Genomic DNA, 26,259 nt, shown 5'->3' with positions numbered 1-26,259 from the left:
AGCTACCTTTAAACCCGAGATCAAATCTCGCGAGGAAGCAATATGATCATGGAAACTTCCACAAAATCTATAAAAATCGGATTTCCCTTTCAGGCCTTCTTAATCTGCATAGGACAATATCTAGAAAGTACTATAAAATGTGAACTCCATGAGCAATAAATTAAAAGAAATTCAAAGTCTGCATTTTGTTTCAGTTTGTTTGATAAACAATGTAAAATAATTAACTTTGTCTGAGACGTTATTGAAAATATCAGGGAAATTTTAAAAATTGTTCTGCTGTTATACTGGTATCTCTCATTTAGAATAATGAACTTTTAAGATCATTTTAAAGGAACATAATAGAAAAATACATTTTACAAGGAGATGATTCCTTATGGAATATTATGTTCAATTCCGTATTGCTCCTTACTCAACATTCTTTGTTTTCAGAAGCATAACTGGTTGTTTTTCTCATCTCTGGCAAGATTATCGCATAACCCGTTCAATTTCATCCTCTTTTGTGAACTTGTCATCTTCTCAAATTTGATATGTAAATGCTAGATTTGCCCCAATTTTTACATTAAAATGTTATTTGAGAGGCAGAAAGAAAAAGAGTGAGTCAGTGGCAGAAATTAAGAGAGGGAGACAGAGAGAGAGGAAAAGAGGGAGAGAGAGATAAAGAGAGAGAGAGAGAGAGAGAAAAGATGGAGAGATAGAGCAAGCCTGTAACAACCACAGAGGGACTGGGGCCACAGCCAGGACTCAGGAAAGGCATCCAGGTCTCCCAGGAGAAGCTCAGGCATTCGAGCCATTACTGCGGCCTCCTAGATCTATATTTACAAGAGTTGGAGTCAGGCAAGAGTTCAGTACCAGGACTCTGCTGTGGGATGTGGATGCCAGAGCCAGTGAGACAGGCACCCACTCCTTACCCGTTTTCACACAATTAGAATATCTTTTATATAACACGGATTACTTAAAATTGTATTTTCTGTGCAATTTAGTACCATAGTAGCAAAATTCTTGTTTATTTCTTTTTCAAAGATGTATTTATCTATTATCATTGGAAAAATCAGATGTATAGAGAGAAGAGACAGAAAGATCTTTCATTCTCTGGTTCAGTCGTCAAGTGGCCGCAGTGGCCAGAGCTAAGCTGACCCAAAGCCAGGAGCCAGGAGCACTTTCTGTGTCTTCCACACTGGTGCAAGGTCCCAAGATCCTGGACCATCCTCGAATGCTTTTCCAGTGCACAAGCATGGAGCTGGAATGAAAGTGGAGCAGCCAGGATATGGAGCAGCGCCCATATGGGATCCTGGTGCGTGCAAGGTGAGCACTTTAGCCACCAGGCTACCATGCTGGGCCCTTGTTTATTTACTTCTTTAAGAATTATACCAAAATTACTTCCAGTATAAGTGAAATTAGTTTGCTCATTTTCACAGTTTTGAAGTTTTTGAGACTATTTTAGGTCTTGGGTTTGGTGCCCTGTTCTGTATTGCACATGATTTGATATTTAATCTCCAAATGTGTAAACATTTCTTGAAATAACTAAGCAAAAGGAGTAAGTGAAAATAATAAGCTTAAAGATAACAATAGAACATTGATCATAAGTATGCTGCTCAACTTTCTTTTAAGGAAATATAAGTTGAAATGGTATAACATTTTGTTCTTTCTAATTAGCAAGAATTTTTTTAAAGTTGCTCAAGAAATGTTCGCAAGAATATTGAGAACCAGAAGTTTCTAGCTAATTTTAATGGAAGTGTGAACTGACATAGTAGCTTTATGAATTAAGAGCAATCTATTCAAGTTGATATTTCTGTGCAATGTATTAAATGTCACCCAAGTGAGCCAATCTGAAGTCAGGAGCCAGGAGCTTCTTGAAGGTCTCTAACACGAGTGTGGGGTCCCAAGGTTTTGGGTCGTCCTTTACTGCTTTCCCAGACCACAAACAGGGAGCCGGATGGGAAGTGGAACAGCCAGGACATGAACTGGTGGAATCCTGGCACTTGCAAAGCAAGGACTGAGCCATTGAGCCAGGTTAGGGTTATACAAGTGGCAGGAACCCAGAGTGTTTTTCTTCTATTTGTCTATGAATATTTTAAAGTACCTTTGTATGTTTGAGAGTCAGTATGAGTTTTTATGAAACCACAAGAATAAATGTATACACTGATACAACTAATGAACTGAGGTTTATAACATTTAAGCAGTAGATGTAACATAGGAGGCTTTCAATTAGCTTTTTGTTGACTAAGTGAGCTATGAAGCCAAAGGATTTGTTCAGTGAATCTGGGTGCAAGTCATGTTTGATATCAAGAAGAAAGGGATTCTCTGAGAAGGAGTGTCAATCTAAATGTTACAGAGAACTTCAAGCAATAAAATATATTAAACACTGGGATGTTTTGGGACTCATTTATGTGGCAGTAGAGAGGAACCCACATAACACAAGACATATTTTGCCAATTCTTTCTTTTACCTGAGTTCGTGTGAAGTGGATGGAGTGGGGGAATCCAATCACCTCTTAGCTGAACTCATCCTTCTTTCCCTGTTTTTGAGAGAAAACGTTTTTGAAAAATTGAAAAGAAGATTGCGTTTCTGCTCATGACAACAAGATGACATGTTGGATCCCATGGATTATGGAATTGTTCCCACATGCATGAAGTTGGTCCTAAATATTCTTGCTCTGTGTTTTCCTTGTTTTCTTCTTTCCTTCTGCAGAACTCTGCACATGAAAATTGGACTAATATAACTGGAACTAGTAAAGAAAATCACAGAGTTTATGTGTAAAATGAAATATTTCTTCCCACTTAACAACTCAGTATATGCTTGAAATTAGCCAAATAATTCCTTCTTGAGTTTTCAATTGAGTTATCTCATGTATCTCTGTTTAAACATATTGAATTCATCTAGTGTGCTTTCCTGATTAAACCTGGTACACGTTGCAACAACGCTAAGCTCCCAGTAATGTTGCCATTACTCATTTTATCAGTGTTGTGTTTTTTTGTCGTTACATTCTGTGTAAGGATAGCCGGCTAGCCGAGTCAGAGAAATATCACTTTATAAAATGGTTGTAACAATCAATCAATTTTTTTTCAAGATTGATTTTTTTAATTGGAAAGACTGATTTACAGAGAGAAGGAGGAACAGAGAGAAAGATCTTCCATCTGCTGGTTCACTTCCCAAGTGGGCACAAGGGCCAGAGCTGAGCCGATCTGAAGCCAGGAGCCAAGAGTTTTTCCAGGTCTTCCCCAAGGGCACAGGGTCCCAAGGGCCATTCTACACTGCTTTTACAGACCACCAGCACAGAGCTGGATGGGATGTAGAGCAGATGGAACACAAATCGGTGCCCACATGGGATCCTGCCAGGTCCAAGGCAAGGACTTAACAAGCCATTATGGCAGGCCCTAGCAAATAACTCTTTACAAACCACAAGTAACTAGTGGAAAAGATGAGAAAGAAAAAAAAATCCAAGAAATTTTTTTTTCCAACATGATTAAAAATGAGAAGAAAGTTTCATTAAAAACATATTAGATTACTGGCTTCAATAAATGAATGACTATTGTTAGCACCATCCTTCTCAAAAATGACAGAAAAAGCTAAATTTTTATTTTCATCTTAACCCTGGCCTCATTCTAGCCTTTCATTTAATAACCTCATATATTGGAATGTATTATTGACAATAACATGTTCTGAACGCAAGATGTGTCAGTCTGATTCTATTTTTAGAGGACTTCTATAACATTTAGGCATATGTTGTCAAAATCATCATTTGGTAAGTTTTTGCATACTCGGAAAGTCTAGCTCAAGGTCAACTATTTTAGAAACTGTTATTTCCCGTAAGAAACAGTTAAGTGTGGAGGTCTGAAGGGTAGAATTTGCATCCCTCTGAGAACTTCCTAATCCAGCGATCTCCAAACACGAAATGCCAGTGATACAAATGTGAGTAGACACACAGATTTCGTTTCCCCAAGGTATCACCACTTAATCAGCCTCAAGTGGGAGTTGCTTTTTATACTTATGACAGCAAGAAGAGACAGTGGAAAGGCATGAATCTTTAAGGAAATTGTCCCCACCTTGCCCCCGAACTAATTTTCAAAGGTTTTTACAGCAAGGGATAGGGGAGTGTCCAGGATGTTAAAAAGGAATGCCGGTGGGATGGGCTCTCTCTGCTTGTAATTTGTGCCACTGTATGTTATATGCTCAAAAATTGGACTCCACTAGTTTAAGTTTTAACTCCATTGTTTGAGATGATCAGGCTCTCCTGTGAGTACAGGTGACATGGAAAGCTTTCCTGGAGCATCCACTGAAAATGTTTTTATAATCTATGTCAGTGTTCCAATGTTGGCCTTTTGTCAATATCCTATGCTTTTGGTTACAAAAATTAACTCACAGATTATGTAGTCTTGGGCCCAGTGAGATTGCTTTGTTTTTTTTTTTGAAAAATTATTGCAGTATAATTCATGCTTTTCAAGTGAGAACTGCTTTTTAGTTCTGGTTGGTTATAGATTTGTGTTCTTTTCCAAATAGTAAGCTGTTAGTCCAGGCTTCTTGCTTTATCTCCACCTCCACAATTTTCATTTAGAGTGATAGTTTAATGTACAGTTGGTAAACTCGGTAATTAGTCTTTATACTTTTATGCACACAATGATTATAATGGAATTTACACAATTGCCAAGAAGAAAGAATTACATCGATGAAGCAGACCATAATATACCGAAGTTGTTTCCATGACAGAGTTGCATACTGAGAAAAATTGTGTCAATAAGGTATACTAACTTTAGTTTGACAACAATTGATAATTTCATCAAATATACACAGAAGCACATTTACTGGCAATCGTAAACCTAGGTAAGAAAAAACAGATTTTTTTCCTTGCTTAGAAATTTTCATAGGTAACACATAAATATTTAACACAGCATACCATTTCCATGTATAGAAAAATAAAAGTCAGAATTGCATTTTCTTCTTAAGTGTAGAGAGATTTTTTGTTGCATTATTGCTTAATTTATTTATAAAATATCCTCCAATAAAATATTTTGTTGGATGCCAAAGGGCATGACAGAAAATAGTTCCCAATCTTCTGATGACACAATTTATAAGCTAATTTTCTCTTGCCTCATAAGAAAATTTAGTAGATGAATGATAAAGATAGGGTGCCATAATGACAAGGAGTTCTGGAGAAGAAAATAGAGCAGGCAAGTGATGCACACCAACTGATTAAAGGAAGAAACTAGAATGGATAACGGATTCAGTTCTCCGCATTCTGCTCTGCTAATGACTAGCAGAAGGGAACACCAGCAAAAATCAACAGGCAGAGCCCTAGAAACGCGCGCATATGCAGAGGGGTGGTGTAGGTCTGCTGAAAGCGATTCTGACAACGTGTCAGAATGGAACTCATTTCTGCCAAGATTTCAACAGAGGAAGAGAAAAAAAAATAAGTTTGAAGGTATGCCTCCATTCCAAGCAATGAAAGAAATTATAGCAATAGCAAGAAAGTCTAAGCAAAACATGTGCTAGGGTTTGCATAGGATTTGGCTCCTAAACAGGCAGAACTTTAGACTTAAAAAGCCGTTAGTTAATGGTGCTAAGAGGATAGAAATACGGTTCCATTCGCCCTGCCTAGGAGTCGGATTTGGTTGGAGGTCCTGGGGTCGTGAAGAGGTGGGGTATGTGTCTGCAGGAGGTAGAACTCATGAGAAGCAGAGGATCTGAGTTGAGGGCAGTTTTTGCTCCCAGGCTCACTTCTGTGGATCCTGGCTCTGCCATGTGGAGACAGTCCCTGTTGAATAGGACCTTTCTTGCCCCTCCTGCTTTTGTTTCTCTAAGCTCTCACGCTGGAGAAATGAAGAAAGAGGGAGGTGTCAGGTCAGAGAGGGAGAGGACATGTGCAAGTCCAGGAATAAAGAAGATGAATGGATTCCTATTTCCCATTTGGAGGTAACTGGATTCTACACCTGAAGGGTGACACAGCTAGGAACAAACTTTGAACTCTCAAGTAGAAAAAAATCTTTGATCATTAAGCCAAATGAACATTTTCGTTATTAAATCAAGATTTTCTTGCGTCTAGTAATTATGAAATTTTCTTCTTTAAAAAACTGAGAGATATCCTGCATGTCTATAGGAATAGATAAATCACATATAATATACACATAAGTCAGATAATAAGGTCAATTCTATATTGTCTGAACCAAAATTAAAATATAAAACATTATTAGATCTTAGAATCCATTTCCCTGTGTATGTCTTCTCTGTCATTTTCCTTTCCTGCAGCAAATTCCTGCTATGTGGAAATACTGTCCCTAAGTTTAATTTAATTTTAAAGATTCACTTATTTTTATTGGAAAGGCAGATACACAGAGAGAAGGAAAGACAGAAGGAAAGGTCTTCCATTCACTGTCTCACTCCTCTGTTGACCACAATGGCCAGAGCTGAGCTGATCCAAAGCCAAGAACCAAGAGGCTCTTCTGGGTCTGCCACATGGCGCAGGATCCCAAGACTTTGGGCTATCCTTCAACTGCTTCTCCGGGCAATAAGCAGGGAGCTGGATGGGAAGTGCAGCAACTGGGACATGAGCCGGTGCCCATGTGGGACCCTGACACTTGCAGGTAGAGGATTAACCAGCTGAGCCATCGCACTCTCACACAGAAATAAGGATATCGTCCATCACTGGTGAATTACTATATGGCTGCAATGACTGCCAATGGGTCAGAACCAACACAGGGACCTGGGACTCCAGGTACTATCGCTTCAGCTCCTTCAGGGTCTTTTCCAGATGCATTAGCAGGGAGATGAATTGAAAGTGGAGCAACCTGGATTCTAAGCAGTGCTCCAATATGGCCTGACATTTTCCCACAATGCTGGCTCCTACTCATTTTAGAATACTTATGCATCTATTTGAATGACAGATTAAGAGAGAGAGAGAGAGAGATTGAGTGAGACCTACTGATTTACTTCCCAAATGACTCCAATAGCTAGATCTGGATGGGGCAAAAATTTGCAGCCAGAAACTCTATCCTTATCTCCCATATGGGATGAATGGCAGGGAACTAAGTACTTGGACCATCTTCTGCTCATTTCCCAAATCCCTTAGTAACACGCTGGATCAGAGGAGGAGTAGCCTGAAATTCCAACACTCTGGAATGGGATGCCTGTTTCATAATCCAATGACTTAACCTTAACCCCATGGGAAGTAGAGCAGCTGGGATATGAACTGGCACCTGTATGAGATTCCTGTTTATGCAAGGTGAGGATTTAGCTACTAGACTGTAGCTCCAGACCCTAAAAAGATTGTTCACATTGTTGTTTTTTTTTTCTAGCCTTTCATACTTAGTTGCTACCAATCATTTAACAATGAAATCTGATTTTGAGACTGGATTTGTAACAGCATGGTAAGTGGTTGTTTGTGAGTCAGTTCAAGCATGAACTGTTCCACTTTCTTTCTTTATTTTAAGATTTATTTATTTTTATTGGAAAACCAGATATACAGAGCAGAGGAAAGACAGAGAGAAAGATCTTCCATCCAACAATTCACTCCGCAAGTGGCTGGAGCTGAACTGTTCTGAAACCAGAAGCCAGGAACCTCTTCTAGGTCTCCCTCTCAGGTACAGGGTCCCAAGGCTTTGGTCCGTCCTCATCTGCCTTCTCAGGCCACAAGCAGGGAGCTGGATGGGAGGCGGGGCCACCGGGATTAGAACCGGTGGCCATATGGGATCCTGGCATGTGCAAAGTAAGGACTTTAGCCGCTAGGCTACTGTGCTAGGGCCTCGATTTAATTGTTTTTGTAGACCTGAATTGTCATTAGTACAGCTCCTCAATGCCACTGTTTATGCATGTTCTTTCACACAATCTTGTAGTTGCCACTTTTCATTAATAATTTTGCAATTCAGAATGGTCATGTTCTAATCCTCTTAATACCTGTCCTCCAGTGACATGTGGACATGTTGACATTTATCTACCAGGTAAAATTTTACCAGCAGACATGGTTCCCTCTAATCTCATCATTCTAGATTCACTCAGTAGTTATGTCATTAACCCTGCTTCTTATGAAAGTCCAAGACTTTTAAAGTTCTATCAGTCTCCACTTTCACCTCATCTTGGTGTCTATATCCATAGCCAAACCTTGGGTATCGACACGTTAAATGACTCTGACTTGAAAGCATAAATCGCATTTTCTTGCTATAGCCTCCCAATGCTTTAGAATTCTTATTTCCTTAAACTGTTTTCCACAGTTGTTTCCCTTCCATGTTTTTATTTCTTTTCTTAGCCTTGATTTTCCAGTCTCTGTGCTACTCACCATGCCTGCTCCATAAACACAACCAGGAATCAGCATAGCTGTCTGCCTTCCCCATCCTGGGCAAACGAGGTTTAAATGAGCATAGAGTAAAAAGTATAACTCTTACGGATAATTGGTACGATGGCATTCATCTGCTGCCTGTCATCTGTTGTCATGTTTGTGCTGTCTGGTAACTTTAGCAAAGTTCCTGGGCAAGTCATTCTGTCTCCATTCCACATTTTCTTCCCTGGCCCTCCTAACATCTGCAAAGATTTTTGTCTCTATTTTAAAAAAGATATTTTTGTCTGGTAAGTGGAAATAAGCTTGGCATCTTGCTTCTCGCCCTCTTCTATAAATATATCATTCTTCTAGGCAGCTCTTAGACACATTCCTTCTTTCAGCGGCCATGCCCTCTTGCTGGGTCCTGGAGCTCATCTATTTCAATGTTTTTGAATTCTCTGTCCACCAGCTCTCCCTTCCTTGTCATTATTTTCTCCATACATTTCTCTTCTGATTGGAAAAAGTAACTGTGACCTCACATCTTCAGAAATACCCTTACGTCATCCCCTCTAGCAACAAAGTAACCTACCTCATTATCCCTCAAAGTGAAATTTCTTGAAAATGTTGTACACACACTCATGTTCTGTAAGAAACTCCTTCTCACCACCCTAGTGTCACAGATTCCTCTGTTACATGTTCATCGACCTCATGGGGTGAAGGCTCACCATTTTTTTTCTCCTGTGGTGGACTGCACCTAAGGGGATGCATAAATTAGTATGTTCACAGGTGAAAACAGGGAAGTGTGTCCCCATGCATGCATTACAAAGATGGACTCACAGTAATAGAGCTGATAATCTCCTACACTGTTGAGAGACACCTCAATGGCAGCGTAATGAACTTGTGAAAACTCACAAGACATACCCATTGTAAGACTGGAGGGGAGAAGGGTGGGCAGGGGAGGGCAATTGGGGAGGTGGGAGGGAGACCTTGGTGCCTATTAAACTGTGTCATAAAATTATAATAAAAACTACTGTATCAAAAGACGTTGAAAATCCCTTCTTTCTATTGCTTAAAAAGCATTATTTCTGAGTAAAATGACCTACTGCAGTAAGAAGCAATTTCAAATATCATAATGCATTGAGTTCAAAATGCTCCTGTAGCATTTTGACCTTTTGCAGTGATATGTTCTCTGAGTTTATGCGATAAACCCATAAATATGAATTATTCTCAAGTGTCATGCAGTTTAGAAAGTCTACAAAAATGAGGAGGCAACTCAAAAGTCAGAGTATATCACCAAGGCATCTCAAAGAATCAATATTAGAGTCAAACAGTTTATGAAACAGGTAAAGGAAAGATAGCTGTAAATTCTTTTCAGGTTCAAGCTTTTCATGGTGCGAACCACTCTGATTGTCAGTCCTGTTCATTCCCTGATGTATCTATATCTGCTTGTCACTGAAAAAAATGCTCTTTATAATGCATGATAGCAAAAAGAGTATGCAGTTGTATTTTTTTAAAAATTTTACAGAATTTTGCTTTCCTTTCCTTTTGAAAAATATTTGCAATTATCCTTATCTTACCACTCAGCTTTACTAATCAAGTCTGCTAGAAGATACTGTTGAACTGTGTTGCTCAAGTGATGGACAAGGACCTGGGATGTAAACTCGCCTCTGAATCCCTAACCTTCCAGCGAATGAGAGGATTCTCATTCAGTGAGATGTCAATGAAACATGAGAAGGCAAGTATGTGCTCACACCAAAGTCCACATTGGCACTTGGAAAGGCCTGCTTGTGCCACCCTCTGGAGACCTGAACTGAAGGAAAGACAGAAGGAAAAAAAAAGTTTCCATTCACAAAGGAGATGAGAAAAAGGAGAATAGATGTGAGGAGTTAGTTTCTGACAGTTTAGTTGTTTACCAAACTATTTCTGGAGAGCGGTGAAAGACTGAAATTGGTGAAGTGGTTATGCTTTCTAAGCAATATACACAGTATATTAACTGCAATGTGTGACTGTGTAAGTTAGTAGCTGTAGCTTTTGTACAATGTCTTTTTGTTAATAAAGGCTGGACCTACTTTTGTTTATCCTGGTACTTATCATTGGTTAGCTATATCTATGGCAGACAGAATAATCATCACCCAGACAGGTGCAGAATCTGTGGATATTAATGACAAAGAGAAATTAAAGTATCAGATGGAATTAAGGTTGTAAATCAAGTCAAGGGGTCTACAAAATTAGAAGAGACGCAAAACCTCTTGATACCAGATTTAAGCTGCCACTGCTGCCTATAAAGATGGAAGCAGTACGCAAGCCAAGGGATGCCAAAGGCCTTAGAAGCTGGAAGAAGCAAGGAAATGGATTTTGACTTTAAACTTCCAAAAAAATAAAAGGGTCTGGCTGACACTGTGATTGTCGCCTCGTAAGTCAACTTTAGACTTTGGCGTCAATAAATTCAAAGTAACTTAATTTTTGCCGGTTTAAACTGATAACTTTGTGATTGATTTAGGAATAGTCAGCATAGGAAACTTATTTTTCAACCTAACTAGAAGATTTTTCATTTTCACATAGTATTGATTTTTTTTTCTCTTAAAATAATTGCACAAAGAAAAAAAATGGGCCATTCTTAACTTCTACTTCAAAGTAGTGTAAATTAATAGACAAAAAAATCTCTGGATCCGAAATTCTTAGTATAACTCCTGCTGTGCTGTTTCACGGTGTTAAATCTGTGAACGCTTCAGTTAGCTTTAAAACAGCCTAATGGGAGGTCCCGCAGGGATAAAATCAGATAATGTTGGGAAAAGTACCTGGCACCTGATAAAACCTTAATCAATGCAATTTATTATTATCAAGGACCATATCATGTAATCAAATTGTTATATATCCAAAATGTGCTCCAGCGGAGGCTAAAACGCAGTCTCTGCTTCAAGACTTTCTGCGACCTGCTAGTTTCTGTCTGCGTTTATTCTGACCAAATCCTTCTCTTAACATTCCAGCTCTGTGGCATTGCATCACTACATCTGCTTACACATAGTCTTTGCCCGCATTTTTTTTTCAGTATCTTTTAATAATTTTTTAAGATAATAATGAATGATGATTTCCTCACTGATGCTTTTTGGAGACTTTTTGAGCCTCCTGTTTTTTTTTTTTTTAATGAAATTTTGTGCAAACCTAGTGTTATTTAGTGTGGAAAGTTCCTACCCCGCAGGATTACAGTTTCCTCATACACAGAAAATTGTTTCATTGGGTTTTGCAGCTCCAGCACATGCAAGAGTCAAACACAAAAATTGGCCACCTGCATATGAACCTGTTAATATATATCTGTCTATTAGGTTTTGATGACTTAAACGTAAGTCTAAAATCCTAACTGCCCCGTCGAGTGCCTTTCTCAAGAACAGATTTTCAGATTTGATGGAGTACCATAATATCATAGGAAAATGAACAGGCAAGTTTAGAATAATTCTAATAGTTAGCAAGAATAATAATCTAACTTATTTTTTAAATTTTTTTGCCATCCAGGAGTATTAGGAATCAAAGAAGATTTGGAGTATGCATCTCTACTCCTGAATAAAAGAAGGCCCCAAATCCACCTGTAAAATCCACCTGCACAACAAAACATTGGATCTCCTACTATTGTTTAAAGCTATAATGACACATGTAAAAAACAGAGCCTTGGAGTCGAGACTGCAGCTGAAGAAATATGTTGTTGCAAAACATAAGAGAAGATGGGGAGAGAAAATGTGGAAGGAAGGAAATTGAGAGAAAAGGGAAAGCCCTAGGCCTGCAAAATTATAAAACTAAAAAATTGTCATCACCTTTACTAAAATTAAAATGAAGAAAAAATTATGTCGTGACACCAGAAGCACCAATGAAGCCCCAGTGACAGAAGGGGTACTTAACAAAGTGTAACACTTACATCATTTCCTCTTCTTTAGTGTCTAATTAGATAATTTTATCCATTACAAGACGTTAGATATTGCTGAAAGAACTACGTAACCAATGGATTTGACTCTCCCAATAGAAGTTTCTATCATTCGTTTGTTTTGTTTATTTCTTCGTTTTGTTGGTTGTTCTGTTTTGGTAAGAGTCAGTCACACCGGAACAGTGACCTACAGTTTCTTTAGACTGATTTATTTATACATTCAAAAATCAGAGACACAGAGGGAGGCACAGGGTGAAAGAAATCTATTGCTGAGTCATGCTCAAACAGCCACAAAGGCCAGGTCGGGGCCAAGACAAAGTCAGGAGCCAGGAAGTTCCTCCGCACTCCTACGTAGATGACAGGGACCCATGCACTTGAATGATCTTCCTCTGCATCCCCAGTTGCCTTAGCAGCAAGCTGGATCAGAATCAAAGCAGCCATGACGTGAACCAGTGTTCTGATAGAGCATTTCAGCATCACAAGTAGCAGCTCAGCACACTGTGACACCTCACCAGCTTCATCTTTCGTTTTGTGTGTCCTGCGTCAGTGCTTCTCAATGCGAGATTTAGAGGAACTTTTATACGGGGTTATTCACTAAATCTGAAAATCACAATTTAGATTAGTGTTTTCTACCAGGGATAGCCTAGATGCAATTACAGAGGGTTGCTGTTCACTGATGACTGGGAAACATAAATTAACTCGGAGGAGTGCGTGCATGACAGAAGAAAAGTGGTGTAATCTGGTCCAAAATGGTAAGCAGAGCCTATAGATCCCGTGTAAAAACCAGGACAATGGCGAGAGAAATCTGATAGGACACCTTTAAGTTCTGGGTTTCCCTGAAGTTCATTTTCTATGGTTCTCAGACTCTATATAGCCACATTAATTCGTTTGCCAAGGCAATAGTCTGTATCTGGATTTATGCATTTTCTTGGTCTCCTTTAAATGTCAACAAAATAAAAAATCATGTGTTTGGCTGGAGCCAGAAGAGAGAAACGCTATCTAGCTGTCCTGTCCACATGCAGGGGCCCGAGCACTTACGTCACCTCTGCTGCTTTCCCAGGTGCATTAGTAAAGAGTTAGACTGGAAGTGGAACAGCCAGCACATGCTGGTGCCGGAAGCACCAACTTCATCTACCATGTAATCCAATATCACCCAATCTCTGGATTTTGCCTGGGGATTGAAAACTCTGGATTCTATACCCTGATTAACACGGCAGAAAATAAATGCTGTGGAATTCTGTTGAACAGGAGTGCTATTTAGTTTTCAAGTATAACTTTTACATTTTTCTAGAACATATTCTAGATAATGCTTTTCAGAAAGAAACAATAGGTAGAAGTTTTCTATGTCTTAACACATTTGGTAAAGACTGTCAAAGTTCTTCATTAACCAGGGATAACTTTTATCTTCATCTTGAGGCTATAGATATCTCATAATAAAGAAAGCTTTCGGCACTTCACTGTCCAACTATATTTTACCACAGATGTTGTATTTTAGCAATGTATGTATAATGAGTCCCATTGTGTAATACTAACATATCCAGTACTGCTTTTTATTAAACCACGGTACTAAAATTATATTGGTACTTCAAGAACTGTTAATCTGTTAAATTATTTTTCTATTATCTTTGAATCCAATGAATCCTACGTTAGTAGTGACACAGTCCTGTCATTTGGGTGGTTTCTGGCAGCACTGGATTCCCGGCATGTCTTACTCTGTCTTAATCGCAGGCTCTTGTTCTGTAAGACAGGTAAGCAAGCTCATGAAACAACCTCTCCAGCAACATTATTAGAGGCATTGTTTGCAAAACACATGACCGAGCTAATGGTATGACTCGCCTAAGTTTATGTTTAATTTCTTATTTGATAGATCTAAAGGCTGTCATCGGAAACCATTTTTTATTTACAGCTAGTGAAATAATAAAGAGATCCACCTGGTTAATCATCTAAGACTTTTGTTGTATTCTTAGTTTAGCCATCATAGGTAACTTGCAATTAGGTTCTGAAGGGAAAGGTGAGTGAAAAATAGAATACGTATACTGGGACAGCATTTTGATAACATAGTTGGCAGAGAATTTTAATTCTATTCATAGGAAAAAAAACGAGCACTGAGATGCATTTCTAATTTGGTGAATTAGTAGCTACCTATAATATTCTATTCTAGTTTAAGAATTCTAGATAACTTGGACATATATATGTAATACTCTTTTCTCAGTTCTGTCATATTCAATGTTTGGACCAAAAAACAGAGAGAAAGTAATAAAAAGGAACATTTGTAAAACTGCTGATGGCAAAAATTTCCCCCCCAAAAAGTTAAAAACTGTGAACTAGAGAAAAATTAGAATGTTGTAGCTTGTAATTTTGTTAAATTTAGCATGGTGAAATTTGGAAGGAATGCTTTTAAGTTTCCAACGAATAGTAGAAATTAAAAAAAAAAAAAATCAAAAGCAATCTTCTTTGAGAGTAGGATGGGGCCGTAGGTACAGCAGTCTTTAGGGCAAGTTGGAGTACAGAAGTATGATAGAGATAATCTTATGAATAATAGTAAGAATAAGTTTGCAAGAGTGCCAGTGAAAAGAAGCTGGAAGGTGAGGAGGCAGCAGGGCATGGTGAAAAGAATTCTTGAATTTGCATAGATTTTCCAGTCACAGTTCTATTACTTAATTGTTCCTGAACAAGTTCCTTCATCTTAAATTAGACATTTGAACAAGAACTTCAGCGTTCTTCATCCTTGTCTCCATTCCTGCCTTGCCCTCGGCTCCATCCTCATCCTTTCTCTGCTCATTCCTTTTTTTTCTTACTTGTTTTCTCTGATGTTTCTTTCAACATGCCATATTTTTTAAAATTTCCACAAAAACTTGATCTCAAGACTTCCGCTTAGAAGGTGCTCAAAACTCCCGAGTTCCAGACAGTAACTCGACAGCAGTGTGGCTGTGGGCTCCTCTTCCATCTTCTAGCCAGTGTTTGATCACGGTCCAGAAGTTGCCCTGCCAGAGAATGTTAAGTGGTGCCGTCAGGATAAAGAGGCTGAGGGGAGAAACGAAGGTGAATATCTAACCACTAGGAACACAAACACGGTGTTTGTGATGTGGAGAAAATATCTGAATTTCCTTCTAAACATTTCAGTGTAGGCTGCTTTGGAATCTGCTTGCATATTCATTAATATTTGTGACTATATGATATTGGATTATTAATTGATAGGTCATATCTATGGAAGTAATTTTCTAAGACTAAAATATGTTAAAGGTTTTGGATAAAACTGATTGAAAGGTTATATATGTATCTGGATCTTGATTTATTGGCTTCCTGTTATGGATCTTTAGTTACATTGGTATTTTCACATCTGAACGTGACCAGTCCTTTTCTTTTAAGTGCAATGGTGTTTACAGTTTACCAGTAGATTTTCCTAGGCCTAGAAAATGAAATAAGATGCTGTTAAGCTTTCCTAAACTCTGCAGTACATAGAATCCGAAATATATGTTCCTTTGAAAGTTCTAAAGAATACTCTGAAAAAGATTGCATTCAAAATTAAGATTTGCCAATTTGACAGTTGTACGCTGCCTTAAAACTGTGTTATAAGGTTCTCATTTTCACCAGCTTCAATTCAGTTTTCAATTCTACTTTTTTCATCCCTTTTTTTGGTTTGCTTTGAATCATTTTACAATTTCTTGCACAGGATATTCCCTCGACTGGAATTTAACTTACATGTATACTGTTTTACTTTATGTCTCCAAGATCTTGAATCACATTAGAACAGTAGATAGTAATTATAAAATTACTTTAAATTTTAATTTATTTCTTTACATAATCAAATTACCTAAGCCTGCTATTTTCCTTTGGCCATAGCTGTTAACAGAGCATCAAACATTTTATATAAAATATCTTCATGATAAATATGAAGCAACAGCAACTATAATCTCTGTTTTTCATCTACTTTTGTTTGATTCAGTAATTATTTAAGAGATTTTTATTTTTAACTTTCATGTGTTTGTTTCACTCTGCTGAATTTATACATTTATAGTTTTGTCATTGGTAATTATAGAATGTAATGTGTCTGGTCCTTACTTAGTTCCAACTTTGGATCCCCACCCTCTCTTGCAATAACCATCAGGGTCACTCCAGAACCCCCCCGCCACACACACAAATTAGAATAGATAGACAGAGAACAACAAGGAAAGCTTAGAAACAGACAGGTAATGGTCAGCATGGACTCACACATACCTTACTAGGTAGGACACAAATATTAATTACTCCTCACTAAAGTATTGAAGATTTCTCTGCACACCCCTCCTAAAACTGTTCTGCACCTCAATTGTTGACATATGCCTTGTTAGAGTTATAAGCCAGTTTAGACTATCCTAAAATCTGCCAAGATCAGCAAAATTATGCTTCAACACTATAAACTGCTACATACTAAAATGAAAATAGACACGAGACATGTCTGTCTGTCATTCGTTGGATAGCAAGTCAGCAAGTTTAGATTGTCACGTTAAGGGATGGGATGGGTTTAACCCCCTAACTAGGGCAGCTCCTTCTCAGCCAAAGGCAATTCTCTGAGAGAGGCTCCAAGTGTGGGTCACCAGAAGCCCTTACTCAGAGAGGTTGGGACTTTAAAGGGGTCCAGACAACAGCAGCTACCATTCCAAATTAATAACAGCATTTTATTTACTTACATATACAATGTGTATCTAAAACATGTGCAAAACAAATTCTGGTGAGGATATGTGGGAAGAAATGCCTTAACAGTTAGAAACATACATTAATACAACAATTCTGAGAGACAGCATGACGAGGCATCAGGAATTTGAAAAGAGACTTCTCATATGACCAATCATGTCACATCTTGTTATTTACTGAGGGAAATGCAATTACCATGTGAAAGCAGTTTGGACCTCCATACTTATAGAACCAAGTTCACAATAGCAAAATCTACAACTATTCTAAACAATAAATTAAATGTACTCCCATAGTGAAAAGGCTGTGGAAAAAACATTCCTGTTTTTGATGAACTAAGCTCCTTCATAACGTTAGCATGACCCCAATCTTTCATTTTTCCATTCTTGCATCCTCAGTGTGCTACTGGTCTTTTAAGAAATCAGTACCAGATAGGAAATATACGGTACAGTGACACTAATAAAAACCAACATTTATATCCATTTCAAGCAAGGCAGATGTCAGAGCAAGAAAAATGACAAGAAATGAAAACAAAGGTTGTATAGTAAAGGTGGAGTCAGTTGTCCAAAATGTGTCATTTTCAACATGCATATGCTTAACAGAAGAGTTTTCAACTCTGCAACATAGAAAGTGGCAGCCAGGAAGCCAGTGTGGCACAGGACCTCAGGCGCCACTTGCCATGCTGGCATCAAAGATCGGAATACTGGTTGGAATCCCGGCTGCTGCAATTCCAATCTGGTTCCATGGTGATGTGCTCGGGAAAGCTGCAGAAGATGTCGGAGTGTTTGGGTCCCTTGCCAGCCATGTAGGAGATTCTCAGATATGTGTCTTACATTTAATCCTCATGATAACCCTGTGAGGTACTGTTGTTTTCCATTCTACAGATATGCAAGAAATAATAAAATTAAGAAATATACCCAATCTCACTCACTGCAGAGTGAAGGCAATACTGTGAATATTATCCAATGAGATTGCACATCTCATGAGTATTTTCCCTAAGCTACTATTTACTATTGCAGTACCACACATTCGTTTAAGGAAACAATTTTTCAGATAGAAGAGTAGTGTAATTTAATATATTTCTTTGTCTTTTCAGGGGAAAAAATAGATACTCTCAATAAAGAAGTGAAAAGGAAATCTTGAAGATGCGACTTTGCAAGCAAATGATATATTTATGCCCAATTCAATTTCTAGTTTATAGTTCTAAAAAAAAAGAGTTTCCCCAATCTGGTCAGCTTTGTTGTGTGACAGAGCTGCTGTCACAACTTGTTTATATGAAAATTTTCTCTGATTCTGAAGAGGAGGCGGGGAGAGATGTGGAGAAGCAGGATTGGCAGTGTGGTTAGATGCACTGAGAGGAGTCGTGATCTGCCAAGAGGAGGAATGTTGGGTGGGCAGGGAAGAACATCTTTTTCTCCTCTCCCCTACTGGAGGAGGGAAAGGATGGCTTGGAGAAGTTGATCGCCCTGGGCTCAAGTGAAAATAGAATTCAAAGCACAAAGTGCTCAGGAAGTTCCTGGAGTTAAAAAGGGGACTTGGAAAACGAAATCACCTGCGAGGGTAGCAGGCTACTGACCATGCGGCCCAGGATGGGTGTTGAAGTATTCTGTTACTGGGATGCAGCTGAGTCTTTCAAAGGAGATTCATGATTAGAGCCCAGCAGCTTGGGCACTCTGCAATCAAGCTGTACAGAAACATGACAAGAGTGGGGACTAGGCATACCAAAAGCATAAAAACTGAGCATGCTCAGGAAGAGCTAAGAAGCAGATTTTGGGGGAAAAAAAAAGTAACCATTAACCATTCTAATTTAAGATAATATTGTTCTCACTTGACTCAAGTATAATATTAAATGAATTCATCTTTTTTGGTAGAGAGTTAAAAATAAAACTAAGTAATCAAAAGACCCAAAGGATAATCCCTCCTAAACCAGGGAAGAGGCAGTAAGTTGGTTTGAAAATGTCAGAGAGCAAATATTTAAAGTGATTTATCATTTTGCTTTCTTTACATTCTAAAAAGTGCTTGCTTAACGTGGAATGCTGCAGGCCCGAGGCAGTAACCTAGTGGTTAAAGTACTTGCCTTGCATACACCAGGATCCCACATGGGATTTGGTTTGTATCCTGCTTGTTCCACTTCCCATCCAGCTCCTGCTTGTGTCCTCCTGGGAAAGCAGGACGGCCCAAAGCCCTGGGAAACTGAACTCGTGTGAGACCTGGAAGAGGCTGCTGGTTCCTGGTTTCCGATCGCGGTACAGCTCTGGCGATTGCTGCCACCTGGGGAACAAGGCAGTGGATGCAAGATCTTTCTGCCTGTCCTCTCTCTTGAAATCTGAATTTCTAAATAAATAAATGAATCTGAAAGCAATGGAATGCTGCTACACTTTATATGGAACAGGACGGTATATCAACAGCTTTTTGTAGTAAAAACAGATCAAACCCAGCAGTCGGCATCCCTATCGCCCTGTCTTCTACACGTCGGAGCCTGTCGGTTTCTCCGCCCCAGACGTCACACGCAAGTAATGTATTACTGTGAACTGTGGAACTCCCGTGGTGCTGTGGAAAGCCACAAACTCTCACTTCTACTTGCCTAGGATTTCATTTTCCTTTCCAGCTCTCCCTTCGCCACTTGATCTTCCCTTTCACTCTTCAGTAATCTTAAAGTGACTTTAAAAAATTGGGTCATCAGTTGTGTTCTTTTAGATAAATTAGTTGTATAATGGTTCAGACAAAAATCTTACATTTGACAGAGAAACAAATATTTGAGTGACCATGAAAATCAAATGCTTAGTATGTAGCTGAGCTTTACGCTTAATCGCAACTCTTCGTAATCATTAAAGATTATTCGGTTTTTACACTGGGTAAGCAAAATTTAAGCACTTTTTTTTCACATTCACGCAGTCCTCCTAGGAAGTCTAAAAGATGAAAGCTATCATTAACTTCTATCTGTAGAAAAAACACTGGAGCAAAATTTAGGTGAGTCATTTACCGAGGATGACGCAGTCAGGTGGAGCCAAGCTTTTGACCTTGGCAGTCAGAATGTCGGTACTACACTGGATTGCCCCATTGCCTCCTACATTACTGATAGAGAACAGGTGTTACTTATTCAAGCTTGTCTTCTTTCAATAGCCAAACACTGGAAATAGCTCTAAAGTAAATAGTAATGATGTCCTAAAAATACGTTCACACGTTCTTTCCTACCTTTCTTTGCAAGAGGTGGCACCTGGGGCCCAGCATTCTCCTAGGGGATTGAGCTGCTACTGCCTTGATGCCAGAATTCCATACCAAAATACTAGTTCGAGTCTCAGCTGCTCTGATAAGGCTCCTGAAAGAGTACTGGGAGATGGGCCAAGTACCTGGACTCCTGCCAACCATGTGGAAGACACGCCTGGAGTCATCTAACCTTGGCCTGATCCAGTGCCAGCCTTGAAGGCATTGGTGCAGTGACTCACGGGATGGAATCTCTATGTTTCCCTCTTTCTCCCTTTCTCTGTCACTCTTTCATATAAATAAATACAATGATTTTTTTTTAAGAGGAGAAGCTTAATCCTGTAACTATGGGTTAAGTTTGATGATTTGACCCTAACACATAGGCAAATGAAGTGACCATGAAACTTTAGAGAGAGATCAAAGACAATTTGATTTTTGTCAGGCACGGTGGCCTAGCAACTAAAGACGATGTGATTTTTTCCCTTTTTTTTCCTTCCATATATCTCGTTTCATTTTCTCTAGGGGATGGCAAATGATTTTGTGAGGATACTGCAGCAGGCTACAGAGGGGCTCCTGTGTGAAGATATATGCTTCCTGTCACCAGGTATATGAATAAATCATCATGGAGAGGTTTCCACAACCTTAATTCAACCTTGGGGGGACTGACACTTCTGTTCACTTCCCAATTGTAACTTCCTGAGATACCACGCTGCTGAGCTACGCGTGTACCCCTGGAACAGAGTGCAGAGCTAGTCATGGTGATGTTTTCCCCCACTAAGAACAAATTAATAGGCCACAACCGAGTAGTATGAGGGGCTTCAAGAAATCGGTACAAATCATTGAACTGAAAAATAATGCACAATTTCCAAGCCCCTTGGACAGCGCCTGTGAAAGATGTAATGTGGTCACTTGACATTTTGCACTTACAAAATTTGTAGAAAGATGAAGTAGATATTACCTGTTCATAAGCCAAAAATCTATGCACTCATACATTTAATTTTATGAGTCTCAATACTGTGAAAAGTGAGGACTATGATTTTGAGACAGAGGCATCATAAGTCCCATTTGATTCAAAAATTGATTCTTAAAATTACCTGTGGCAGAACGGAAGTTTGAACTCACATTCTAGTGTACTTTTTGCTTTCTGAAACGAGAATGAGCTTATCGTGATGTTTTGTCAGTCACTGATATCCTGCTCAACGAAGACTCCACACACGATTTCATAGCACCATAGATGATTTCGGTGATTTAATCATCATCGGTAGTTTTGGTGCTCGTCTGCATGTGCTTTTCTGGAACACCCTTCTGAGGTGATTAGGCTTGTTAACATTTCTCATTTTCACAGGAAATTAACTGCTGAACACACCTGTCTAACTTCATAGCTGCATTGAAATAAACCTTTCAGAGACATTTGTCAAATCCTCCCGAAGAGATCTGCGTTGCTTTGCTGAGGAAATATGTTTCTGAATTGGGGAGCATGAGGCACTTCCCACAGGACACTAAATATATTTGCCTAAATATAGAATTGTTACAGTAGAACTTGTAGGCTATGGTGCAGCCCTGGTTGGAGATGATCATGGTATTTAGGTGCTTGGCGTACAACCAGTATTCAGAAGAAACTGTTGACCTTTCCATGAGCTTGTGCTACTGTGTCAGTTTCAGAAGTCACACAACTGACTCACATGAAGTTGTTTTGAACTTGCCTTGTCCAATGACAGATAATCAGTAAAGGGAAGGTTAGACATTTAAAGAGAAAAGGCTGTTTTTTTTTTTTTTTTGTCAAAATTCTTGCAACTTCCAATACATCTATCTGAAAAATCATTCTTCCTTGGAGAATTTTTGCATCGAGACCTCAAGAGAAGACATATGAATGACTAACAAATATATGAAAAAATCCTAAGCATCACTAGGCAATATAGAAATGCAACAAAATGGACAGCGTGTTGTCACTCATCCTGATCAAACTGTTAGGCAGAATAACAAATGCTGATAAGGATGTGCCACAAGGGGAACTATTGCTGGAAACCTTAACTGGCACATTCACTGCAGAAAACACTAGAGAGATTTCTTCCAAAATTGGAAATAGACTTGTCTTGTGGTCCACAAATCCTACTACTGGGTATACACTCAAACAATACGAATGTACTTTATCAAAGAAATGCCTGCACCATCAACTGTATAGCAGCACAATCTACATTCTTTTGGATACCTCTTCTTTCTATGGATTGTTTCCTATATTCCGCTGAAGAACCAGACTTTGATAATGGTCTTATACGATGATTTTTACTTTTGTGCCTGAAGTTTACAACTCTTTTCTATATATTGTCACATGTACCAATGTCTTGAAGTGTTTTTTTTCTGCACTTTCTTTTAAGAATTTCATAATTTAATCATTATTCCATCTTGAGGTAACTTTTGTATATGGTGAGAGGTATGCGTCTAGTTTTATCTTACTACATACACATGTGCACACTTTTGGTAATTTTGTGAAAAATCAGCTGATTGTGCATGGATAAATTAATGGGCTTTCCATTCTGTTTCATGTGTCTGTATGAGTGTTTGTGTGTGTGTGTGCCATATTGTTTCAATTACTGTAACTTTATAGTATGATTTTTTTAAAAGATTTATTTTATTGTTATTGAAAGGCAGATTTACAGACAGAAGGAGAGACAGAGAGAAAGATCTTCTGTCCAGTGGTTTATACTCCACATGACCACAACAACCAAAGTTGAGCTGATCCAAAGCCAGGAGTCAGAAGGTTCATCCGGGTCTCCCACATGGGTGCAGGGTCCCAAGGTTTTGGGTCATTCTGGACTGCTTTCTCAAGCCACAGGTAGGGAGCTGGATGGGAAGGGAAGCAGCTGGGATGCAAATCAGTGCCCATGTGGAATCTTGGCACATGCAAGATGAGGATTTAGCTACTCCATCATCCAGCCAGACCCTGTAGGATGCTTTCAAATCAGGTATCATGAGACCTACAGCCTGATTTTTCTGCCCCCATGATTGTTTTGGCTATTTTGAGTCTTTTGTGGTTTCAGTAATTATATGTGTTTTTTTTTCACACTTTGTAATGTTGGGCATTTTGGAAGGGATTTCATTGATTCTATAGACTGCATTGGGTAGTTTAGGTGTTATAATTGCATTTTCTTTCAATTCTTACTTAAGGAATATCTTTTCCTTTGTGTGTGTGTGTATGTATGTCCTTGATGATTTCATTCATCAGTGTTCTATAGTTTTATTTTCTTTCTCTATTTTGGTTAAATCTATTATCAATTTTAAATTTTTTGTTAGACATTACCAATGGTGTTTCTTTCTTGGTTTCTCTTTTAGCAGAATCATGTATACTAAATATGCATAAAATTACTGTATAAAATTGCTACTTTTTCTTGTATGTTAATTTTGTATCCTGTCACTCTATGGAATTTATTTGCCAGTTCAAACAGCTTTTTTATGGAAAGTGTTGATTTTTTTTGTGTGTATAATTACATCATTCACACAGATAGGTTTATTTCTTCCTTTCCCATCTTAATGCCTTTTATTTATTTCTCTTTGCTAATTGTCTTTGTTAACACTTCCAATTTCATTTGAATAAAAGTGCTGAAAGTGGACATTCTTGTTTTCTTCCAGATCTTAGGGAAAATGCTTTCAGATTTTTCTCATTCATTGTGATCATGACTGAGGGTTTATCATAGCAGCCTTCAAAATTGTGATTATTTTGCTTCTAATTTTGGTTGAGTCATAACAAATGTTTTTTTCTGTGTCGAAATAATCATGTGTTTTTGGTTCTTTCTGCTGACATGATTGTAATGCTTATTGGTTTACAAATGTTGAAGAATCCTTATATCCAAAAAACAAATCCAACTTGATCATGACGCATAACATTTTTAATATAGTGTTGAAATCAAATTGTTAATATTTTATTGGAAATGACTGAAGCTCTGTTCATCAAGAAGATTGGTCTGAAGCTTTAATTTTGTTTTGTGTTTGTTTGGTTTTGTTGTCAGGGTAATGCCTGCCTCATGAAAAGAGCTTGGCAAAGCTACAGCCTTTCAAATATTCTGGAATGATGTGAAAACTGTTAGAGTTAGTTCCTCTCAAAATTCATGTGTAATAGCATCAGTTAGAGCTGGGAAATTTCCTTGACGTAAGACTGATTTGCAGCTTCAATCTGATTCTGTGAGCTTGCTTAAATTTCTCTATTTTCTTAATTTGTTTGTATAAGTGTTAGTAGATATGTGTATCAAGGAAATTAATGAGTTCATTGATGTTTTCCAGCTTGTTAGTGTTTAGTTATTTCTAATAGCTTCTGGCTATGCTTTATATCTCTGTATCATTGAAGTAAGGTGAAACTTTTTTTATCGCTAGTTTTATTTAATTTAGATCTTCCTCTATATTATTCATTTATCTGGCTAAAGATTGGCCCATTTTATTGATTTTTTTTTAGACTTTGGATAGTTTACTTTTTGTATATTTAGCTTCAATTTGATTTATTTCTGTTGCTATTTGTTTTAAAGATTTGTTTATTATTGTGTTATTTATTTTTTATTTCTCAAAGGCAGATTTCTAGAGAGAAGGACAAAGAGAAAGCTCTACCATCCGCTGGCTCACTCCCCAAGTGGACACAGTGACTACAGCTGAGCTGATCTACAGCCTGGAGCCAGGAGCTTCTTCCGGGTCTCCCGCATGGAAGCAAGGTCCCAGAGATTTGGGCCATCCTCCTTGCTTTCCCCAGCCACAAACAGGGAGCTGTAAGTGGAGCAGCTAGGATAGGAACTGGCATCTGTTGAAGTTTCGGTGCTTGCAAGTTGAAAGATTGGCCAATTTTGATATTACACCATGCCCTCTGCTACCTTTTTTTATAATTCCTCCACTCCTATGAACTTTAAGCTTGGTTTGTTTTTGCTTTCCTAAGTTCTCATTGATGTTTCTTTAATTTAATTACTCATTACTATAAATTTCCTTCTTAATACAGTTCTTGGTGTATGCCACAGGTTTTGCTATGTTGTGTTTTAATTTTCACTTGTTTCATGAAATGTTCAGATTTATTGTGTAAGTTCTTCAGCAATCCATGACCATTAGGGAGCTCATTGTTCACTTTCCATAAATTATTAAGTTTCTATTGTTCCTACTTGTGGTTGATGTTTAGTTTTATTGTTTTATGATCTAAGAAATAATTGTGTGATTTCTGTTTTGTTGTTGTTTTGAAATATACCAACATGTGGTTTTTGTCCAAATGGATGATCTAGACTAGAAAATGTTCCTGTGTGGAATTAAAAATGTATCTATCTGTGTATCTGATTATGCATTTTCCTATTTTCCATTTGGCTATTCTTACAATGCTTATAAATCAATCACGTATCATGCATATTCCCAGAATGAAGCTCTATTTAAGGCACAATCTAAAATAAATTATATTTTCACAAATTTTTTAAAAGATTTGTTTATTATTTTTATTTTTTAAAATTATGTATTTTTATTGGAAACCAGATTTATGGAGAGAAAGAGAGACAAGCCTTGGGACCCTGCACCCACGTGGGAGACCCGGAAAGAAGTTCTTGGCTTCGGTTTGGCGCAGCACCAGCCATTGCAGTCACTTGGGGAATCAATCATCTGACGGAAGATCTTCCTCTCTATCTCTCCTCCTCTTTGCACATCTGCCTTTCCAGTAAAAAATAAATAATTCTTATATATGTGTGTGTGTGTGTATAGTCCCGAGCTGTAGCTGACACTCAGCATATTAACTCTTTCTACAGCAGCTTGCATAACACTAACAGTGAGCGTTTAGTCATCTACTAAGACGCATTTACCCTTCCTTACTGTCTTATGTCTCAAAAGCTGCAATTTCCTTTGGTGCTTTATCACACAACTAAAGGAGGCTAATCTAGGAAAAAGAAGATTTTGCTAACTATCTCTTCAATTAAAAGTTTAAGTTTGTGATAAATATACAGCAACGATTCCTCTATTTTCTAGACCATTTTGCAATGCCTATTTGTTTGCTTCTAAAAGTAAGCCTGAACGCCTTTATTCCATTTACATACCATTGTAGTGCAGTTAATATATTTTCTGGAACAAAGATGATAGCTGTGCCAGCAAACAAACATCTTTCAATTACTTGAAAATAAATAAGATTGTTATTTTAAGCAATAGCTGCCTTTTTCAGGGATAATTTCCTATCAAATTACTATGAAAAGAATGCAGAAACGTCATCTCACCTTTTTCTGAGATAGCT

This window comes from Ochotona curzoniae, unplaced genomic scaffold, assembly GCF_017591425.1.
Source record: "Ochotona curzoniae isolate NIBS_2020 unplaced genomic scaffold, NIBS_Ocur_1.0 contig_1014, whole genome shotgun sequence".
NCBI classification, from domain to species: domain Eukaryota; kingdom Metazoa; phylum Chordata; class Mammalia; order Lagomorpha; family Ochotonidae; genus Ochotona; species Ochotona curzoniae.
Note: the sequence above shows the minus strand (reverse complement) of the source record.